Below are 9,175 nucleotides of genomic sequence, written 5' to 3'. Positions count from 1 at the left end.
ATCCCTGATTTTATGGGACCCATCTCCAGCTCTAGCAGTACCTCCTCATCCACAGTACAGACCTCAGCCCCAGTCACAATACAGATCCCTTCCAGCTGATGTGCATCCTACTCACACTTTGGACCCCTAAATCAATTACTGGACTCAGGGTTTGCAAAGTAGCGCATACTGGATTATTCAATTTTTACTCCACATAGAACACACCATTCCTAAAGCAACACCACTAATTCTATCACGTTAAAGTTCAAGCTTTTCAAAAGAAATAGAAGTTAATCACTTCATCACTCCCTTTCACTACACTTAATCTCTCTGCCACAGAGCCAACGAAAAATTCACTTCTATTCTCCTACCCTCTTTCCTATTTCTTGTATCTTTTGATGGACTTACCCCTAAATTTTTCCCATTTCTAGTGAATCTGAAGCATTTCTCTCTTAACAGATGCCACCTGATCTGACAATTATTTCTAGCCGTCTTCTCAGGAAATTGATTTACCTGTTTTATTTTGGTGTGCCAAAAATATTGTATTTTGCACAAATAGCAAGTCAAGTCCTCTGCAAAGATATTATGAAGTTGTTCAGAAGGACATAAAATTCATGCAAGGATGATCAACAAGCAGGGAAACAGGGCAACAACATGTACCACCAATTTAGGTTAGCCACTTGACAACTCTGAGGCACATCCACAATGGCAGGCAGAGAACAAGTTCACATACTATGGCTACCCTCATGTGACTCCTTCATTCAGCTGTCGATAGATAGCAGAAGTCAACCCATCCAGAGCAAATGCCCTGAATTGGTATGGACTGGACATAAAAGTGGCATCTTAGAACATAATATACAACATTGGATAGGCACTTTGGCCTACAATATTGTGCTAAACTAATTAAACTACCAAGATGTGTCTAACTAAACTACGTAATCTATTCTAACTACAGAATGCCCTATCATCTTCCCCCACCCCCACCTCCTATGTATTCATGTTGCCTGTCATATGGGAATGAGAAAAGAGCATTTACATTTCACCATGGTGTTAGCTTGTTTGCAAGTAACAGGCTAATCTTACCAGAGCAGAGCTTTGGCTTGTCCTCAAAACCCTGCGTCAACAAATTCCGAATTCAGGAAGACCAATTCTACTGACGACTTCTAAGTGTCTCTATCATATTTACATCCAACATCACACCCTGCAGCACATTCCAAGCACCCACTGCTCTCTTGCTCCACTCACTCTAGACGTATGCCCTCTAAAAATATGGTTAGATGCCACTATGTAGATGGCAATGCCTTAAATATTTGTGTGTTGTAAAGTCTCTCAGCCCCTTTCATTATTATTATTATGGGAGTGCTGATCTTCTCTCCTTTGCACAGTACTGATGACACTTTAATTTCAGGCTGTAATGTAGAAGTCTGCTTGGCCAGATCTGCTTTAGAACCATTGTAAAATTCTACGCTAATGGTATGCCAGTCCCACAGGTGATTAAGCTGCCCTGTCACTCTTCCTCAGCTTTTGGAGTGTACATCTTTCAAAACACATTTATTATCAAAGTATATATGCAGCATACAACCCTGAAATTCATCTTCCCCACAGACAGTCAAAGCACAAAGAACCATGGAACTAAATCTTTCAAGGAGAAACATCAAACACCACCTCCCCATGAGCAAAAGCAATCACGCAAACCACAACAAAAGAAACGAGTGAAAGCACAGAATATAAAACTGAAAATCAAAAGGCATATTTCAGTTCAGCTCAGTGCAGGCTGCTGTGATTCAAAAATCACTCAGAAAGTTGCAACAATAAAAGGAGAGACCAGAACTAGAACACAGCATAAACCTGAGTCCAAATCGACAAACCGCGGTGATTAATCCTTGCTCCAACAGCATTGCAGGAGAGCGAGGCTGCTCGGATGTCGAGAGAGAGGGAGTCTGGTAGACGGCGCTGAACATCTGCCCGCCTCTGCACCAGACTCAATGGTTTCAATCTTCCTCCGCACTTTAATTGGCGAGACAGGTGAGAGAGGCAGTCAATCATGGGCTCTTGCCTCATCTCCTGGCTTTTAGGCCTCCATGCTAAATGCTTTGCTCGCAGCCTCGTGGACCGAACTGAAAATATAATAGGTTGCACAATTTTATTTTATTTATTAGCTTTGTGCTTTATTAGAGGTACCTCAGAGGAACAGGCCCTTCTGGCCAAATGAGCCTGTACTTCCCAATTACACCCATGTGAACAATTAACCTACTCCCCCGACTGTCTTTGGAATTTGGGAGGAAACCGAAGCACCTGGAGGGAAACCACATGGTCACAGGCAGAACGTACAAGCTCCTTACAGGCAGCGGTGGAACTGAACGTGGTTTGCTGGTGCTGTAATAGCATTGCACGAACTACTACACTACCATGCAGCTGCTGTACGTAATTCAGAAAGAGACAGCCATTGGAAAGAGAGAGAGAGAGAGAGAGAGAGACACCTTCCTGGAGTAAGTGTACTACTTAACCCAACACTACAAAACATTTTATATGCTAACCCCAAAACCTGCTCTAGCAGTTTGCAAGTAACAGGTTAATGACTGCTTTGTGACTACTGTAGAACCCTGGTTTATGTGGACAAGCCTGTGTCAACAATTCATGAATTCAGGAAGACAATGCTACTGGCAGCTTATATAGAAGGTAAAGGACAACTTACTTGTAAAGTTGTCACCATTACACTTCACTCTTTGATCCTTCTCTGATACTGGTTGCTGCTTCTTCTCTCCCTCTCCCTAAACTCCAACTTTACATTCGCTAAAACATTTAATTCTGCATTGAAACATCATAGCTTTCCTAATAAGTCCTGAGATTTCTTCCCAATTTCATTCCAGCTTTAAGTCTCAAAAGTAGTATTTCTGATTTTCTAATTCAATAACTTTTAAACTGATAACTCAGATCTACAGCCTGAAATGATTTCTATTATAATACTGAACATGTAAAACAGAGAATATCCATTCTGTAATAGCCTAGTGAAGACATACTTCCCAATATTCTGATGGATCTCCACATCTGTGACACTTAATAGATCCTGCAGTAATAGATCACAGGGGAAAACCCATACATCAGTAAAGCATTTTCCTCCAATTAAATAATCTTACATCACATGAATCATTACCCATACATGCATCAGTTAGTAGCTCATGTGGAACTCACTGTATCTATAGTATATGTCTGCTGAATAAAAACAGAATTTTACATCATATCATGGTTTAAAATGACCCAGAACCAACTTCAAAAATGAATCAGCTTTTAGCAAGAATCATAATAAAACCACCATAATAAGGAAGGAAATGGTTGATTTTTTGTTTAAACACAAAACTCAGATTTATATTGGGACTTGGTAAAACAGTAACAATATTGAAGCTCATCATTATAATAAAACTTCAACAGAGTGTTTTACAAATACCTTCATAAAGGTGAAAAAGAAATAATTCCATAGATTTTAAATTAAGTGTAGCAAAAACTCGGTAGGCTTTTACGACCTCGATAATAATAAATAAAAAAGAGCAATGACCTCTTCATTTGAACAAAGTTACACTCTGGGCAAGGGCATGTGGCCTGGAACCTAACCTTTGAAATGTTGCAGTTAATATCAGGCTTAACATGTACAGCTCCTTTATCTTCATCTCCTGACCATTCCACAGTGCAAGCTAAAAAAGAGAGCTGGTAATTAAAGGGTGAATGAGGCAGGGGAAATAGTGACAGAGATGAGATTTATTGATGAAGTATAGCACTGTTTCTATTTCTCCTTCCCTTCCTCCTTCCTCCATCCCTTCCTCCTTGCCTCCCTGCACTTCGCATTTTAAAGAGATGTCACTGTTTTGTTCCACGGAACATTAGGTGACATCTTATTCCTTTGTGTGCTGTTCCAAGTCAGGATGAGCAATATTTAGCACATTCTCAGGTATCTTTGATTGTGATTCCTTTTCCTCTGGTATCCTGATGCGCCTTTGGAGAATGCCGTACTGTTTGTAGTTTGTTTTCCTTTGTTTAAGGTTTCAGCTATAGCTTTGACTAATGATTATATAGCTGTGCAGGCTCTTACATGCTGAATTCAGTGGTAATGTTTCAGAAATATTTTTCCCCAGTGTGACATAAGCAAGAACAGCGATGGAACCCTTAGAAAACCTTCTGCAGATAAGAAACCTACTGTCAGCCCCAGTAAACAAACTGCTTTAATAATATTACAACATGCAAAGTTCTAAATGGAGTTTGGACATATATTCTGACTAAAAAGCATTAAATATACCTTAATGAAGCATATCAGCATCTAAGCCCATTATGCATCAATGCTGCTAAGTGGAGAGAGAAGATTTCTATTAAATAACGCCACGTGAAACTAATGTGCTAATTGAATTGCTGAATACCTAAGCTTTAATGTTGTTAACTGAAAATCTTGTTCAAAAATTAACAATCATGAACAAACAGGCTTTAATCCTTGAAGTGCTGGAGCATTCACTTGGCAAAAGTGAGTCTGGTGGGGATTGATTTTTTTTTCAGAAAGGTTAGAGTTAAAACAGACGTAATTGTTGGTCTCAGTGGCTTGTTTGTTTTCATAATTCCGAAAAAGTATCAATATAAAGGATATATTGCACACTATTTATTTAAGATATCAAAGAAGAATACTGCCAAGTATTTTAGCAGAACCATGATAATACTATGATTTAAAGCAATCAGCAATATATCACTGCTTTTCCAGCATACAGTATGCTGATATAGACAATTTATGCCAGTTTATAGATTTTCACATATTGCTTGGCGTTTGCCATCTGCTAGATACAGATGCTACATTTTGAAAGACAGTGTTAATAAACAAGCCATACAATAATCTGGTGAGGAATCTGCAGCTCTCAGCTCCGCTAGTTGCAGCAGCAGCTCAGGCTGTAAAGCACTTGATAAGCGAGAGTCAGAGAAGGTGCTGGCCCCTCAGTGATAACCTCCTGACTTGCACATTATAGGTCTTTTCTAGTAGACTTGTGTTCTACATTTTACTCAATTGACTATTGTCAGGAATGAGTAATGGAGGCACACTGCGTGAATCCCCGGGTGTGAGGCATGGTACATCAGGGCAACAGGGGCCATGGTGTGAGGATGCAGGGAAAGCAGATAAACAAAAAAGCTGCTAAAGATGCGGGGATGCAGGGACCAGCAGGGTCACATCAAGTGACTAATTTGAGCTCCGCCAGCATCATTAAATGACAACCCGGCTATAAAAACGGGAAAGCTCAAGAGTGACTGAGAACTCCACATAAATCACAGGGTCCCAGGGGTATGGGCGAAGCAGTAATCACATTGTGTACTTAATCTAATGGCTCTGATAAATCCACAGAAATAGAGAAAAAAAATGAGCAATGATCAAAACCTTTACACCGACACCAATTTGCTAAACACAAAAGGTAAATTTTGGTTACCCCAAAGTAATGAATATACTGCCAACTTTGAACTATTACGCAATCAACCCCAATGGAGTTAGGTGGTTTAGATTTTATAAATAATTTTTATACAGAAGAACATAAGAGACAGGTCTCTTCTGAGCTGCCTAGAAGTAGCTTTATGATGATGTATGGAACAAGTGGTGCAAAGCAGTTCATAAAAATAACAACTTGTTTTATTCACTCCTTTCAAATCGCCAGCACAAAACAGGTCTTCCTCACTGTGCTACTTAAGAAAGGAGAATCATCCTAAATGATGCCCTGTAATAATTTCATCACCTATGAAAATTGGCCACACTTGGCCTGCTGTCTGCGGTTCAAACCTAGCAGCATCAATTGAAATTAAAGTCTGTATCAAAGTACACTTTAAATAGCTGAGAACATTTATTCTAGTATTTTCCTCCATTTTAAACAGTTGCTCAATGTCAGAAGTATTTATTGATTGCTTTGACAAAAGACTGAACTCCGCCCTAGCTTTGCCTCCTGTTAGATCCCGTTAATGGTATCTGGGAAAGGACCTCTGTGTCGTTATTTGGGACTTGCCTCCCAATACATGGATAGAAAGGGCCAGTGGGTGGGGGGGGGGGGAGTGTGTGTGTGTGTGTGTGTGTGTGTGTGTGTGTGTGTGTGTGTGTGTGTGTGTGTGACTATAGACAGCAATTTCATGCAAGAGATGGAGACAGCAAGGTTCAACTGATACTTAGTGTGTTGGTACAAATTCATAATATTTGCACATAACTAATTCACATCGCTTCCTCACTTTTTGTTTGTTTGATGAATGATACTATATTAATTGTGCATTCATCATCCTCTCTGCTCTACTGGTATTTCATTCAATACGTTTCACTTCCCTTTAATTACATATTGTAATAACGTCAAGTGCACAAAACAATCAATGGGAAATGTGTAATAAAACGTCTTGCTCTGTACTTTTAAAAAGCATAGACAACACAGAAAAGTCATAATTAGCCCACATTTAATGTTGAATGTTTTGCTTCTTAATCACCTGAACTCACTTTGCATCACTAGCATCAGTCAGAGATTTGTCATCACAAGTATGTCAATAGTCACAGTTCACCATGAATGCTGTAAAGTAGCCCAGTCTGGAGAAAAGCAAGACCATGGTACCACTTTTTAAAATATTTAGTGTCTACGAATTATGCACCTGTGGAGATGATTTACTAAAAGTTACATCATAGAATGTAAGAGGTATCAATTCTTATGTCTATATTTCCTGATGATTTTTGATGCATTTTTGAGCTCTATTTAAACATAAGATTAATTTGTAAACGAATTGCATCACCATACATTTGAACCTACAATATTGTATAACATGACTTATGGGATTAAAAGAACTCTCATTAATTATGTGGCTTTGGTAGTAACTAAATCACAATTCTTAACTTTTACAAAAATAAACTTTTAAAAGCGTAAACAAAATTAATCATAATGACAAACAAGGGTCTCAACCGAAAATGTCAACCGTTTCCTCTTTTCCATAGATGCTGTCTGGCCTACAGAGTTCCTCCAGCAGTTTGTGTGTATTACTATTAATGATAATAATGTAGCTGGGTTTTCAAAGCTGTGGTTGCAATGACTTTCATTCATGAAAATAAAACTTGCATAAAATACTTCGGTAAAGCACTAGCAAAATGATTTGCTCCACCTTATAGCTTTACATTGTCTAGATATATCTCCTGGTATGAACCAGTATCCTGAATATGCTTCAGGTGAATCCCCAATATGAACGTGGCTCTCATGAGAAATTAACCTGTATAATCGACCGCCTGAGATCCTTACCTATATACAACAGCTGCTTGGATAAATTGCCAGTATAAATTTTCTGCACTGGGTGAATCTCTTGTATAAACAAGCCTTCAGATGATAGTTCCCACTACAGAAATTGGCTGACTATGATGAATCAGCCTTTAATGTGTTTATTTTTGTCAAACAGCATTGTTTTTAGTGCCTTGTAAGTAACTCTTATCAGATCATAGGTTTGGTTTGGAAAATAGGTGTGACCCTGAAAGCTGACAATTATTTCCTGCATTTTTTTCCAGATTTCAGAATCTGTACAATTATTCATAGTCTAAAAGCAATTATTTCTTCCAAGTTCACATCCATCAACTTAACAACAAGAGCATTTTATTCATTGCAGTGGGCTCTGAACTGAACTGGCCCTTACTGGTATTGGTATTAATATTTGTTTATGATTGTCACATGTACTGAGCTTGCCTTACATACTGTTCATGCAGACCAAATCATTACACATTGCATTCGGGTAGATTTAGGTAAAGCAATAGCAATGCAGAATGAAGTGCAAAAGCACCGAATTACAGGAAAGTGTCACAACAGGACATGAGACTGGACCCAAATGCAGGACGCAGGCACTGAAGTACTAGGGGCAGGACAGGAACAACTAAGGGATAGAACAAGATGGGGAGATCATGGCGTGCGTGAGGGTCGTGGTATTCAAGGTGATCCTAGGTGCAGAGATAGTTCATGCAAGGCCGGATCCTGGAGTTCAGGGCAAGGCCAGATCTTGGCTAGGCTAGGGGATGGGTCTATGGGATGAGGAATGCTGGGAGGAGAGCTCCCTGAGCGGGCCACATAACTCCTAGGCAGGGCCCGGCCTCCCAGGCAGGAGCACAGGGGCTTGGGCAGGTCACAGGGTACCTGGGCAGGATGCGGGGCACAACCCGTCGGAAGCGAGGGATAGGGAAGGGTCAGAGTCCTCTGGGTGGGCCGCAAAACTCCCCCCCACCCCTCCCAGGCAGGAACACAGGAGCCTGGGCAGGTTGCAGGGCACAACCTGTCAGAAGCAAGGGGTAGGAAAGGGCAGAGTCCCCCGCCAGGCAACGGCAGTCTGGCCGGGCTTACCCAACGGAGGCAAGGGATAGGAAGGGAGCTTGGTCCAGGTTGACTCCGAGACTGACTCACAGAACTAGTTGATTAACGGTAGGTACTCCAAGCCGGGGCAAACAGGACAAACAGAACGAAACCAGGCAACCTGTGCAAGCAGGGCAAACATGATGAACAGGTCAGAACAGGATAAATAGGGCAACCAGCGCAAACAGGACAACCAGGTCAAAACAGGATAGACAGATGAACAGTGCGAAGAAGGCAAACCAAACGGAACAGCGGGACCAGCACGTACAAGACAAACAGGTTAAAAAGTGCAGATCAGCTGAACAATGAAGTGCAAGATTATCACAGGGTAAACTGTGAGGTTGAAAGTCCACCTCTTGTACAAGAGGTTCATTCAAGAGTCTGATAACAGTTGGAGAGAAGCCGTCCTTGAGGTTGGTGGTATACTTTCAAGCTTTTGTATCTTCTGCCCGATGGGAGAGGAGAGAAGAGAGAATGTCTTTGATTATGCTGGCTGCCTTACTGAGCCACAGAGAAGTATATACAGAGTAACTAGAGTAGAGGTTGGTTCCCATGATGTGCCGAGCCATGTCCTCAACTCTCTGCAGTTTCTTGAGGTCATAAGCAGAGCTGTCATACCAGGCAGCTATCCAATCAGAATGCTTTCTATGGTGCATCTATAAAAATTGATAAGGTCAACAGGGACATGCCAAATTCTTTTATTCTCCTGAAGAAATAGAGGTGTTGAGAACATTCCTGACAGTGGCATAAATATGGTTGAATCAGGACAGGCTACTGTGATGTTAACAGCTAGGATGTTAAAATCCTCAAGCCTTTAATGTTAACACCATTGACGT

The 9,175-nt window shown here is 40.6% G+C and overlaps 1 non-coding gene across 1 annotated transcript; it reads right to left on the bottom strand.

The window, feature by feature from the left end:
- Window positions 1-1,242: 1,242 nt before the first annotated feature.
- Window positions 1,243-1,367, bottom strand: LOC132394868 (U6atac minor spliceosomal RNA). Its single transcript, XR_009512414.1, has one exon. It is a non-coding gene; the product is annotated as a U6atac minor spliceosomal RNA (small nuclear RNA).
- Window positions 1,368-9,175: the final 7,808 nt, after the last annotated feature.

The sequence above is a fragment of the Hypanus sabinus genome, chromosome 5 (assembly GCF_030144855.1).
Source record: "Hypanus sabinus isolate sHypSab1 chromosome 5, sHypSab1.hap1, whole genome shotgun sequence".
In the NCBI taxonomy this organism is placed as follows: Eukaryota; Metazoa; Chordata; class Chondrichthyes; order Myliobatiformes; family Dasyatidae; genus Hypanus; species Hypanus sabinus.
This window is presented reverse-complemented; position numbering and strand designations above follow the sequence as displayed.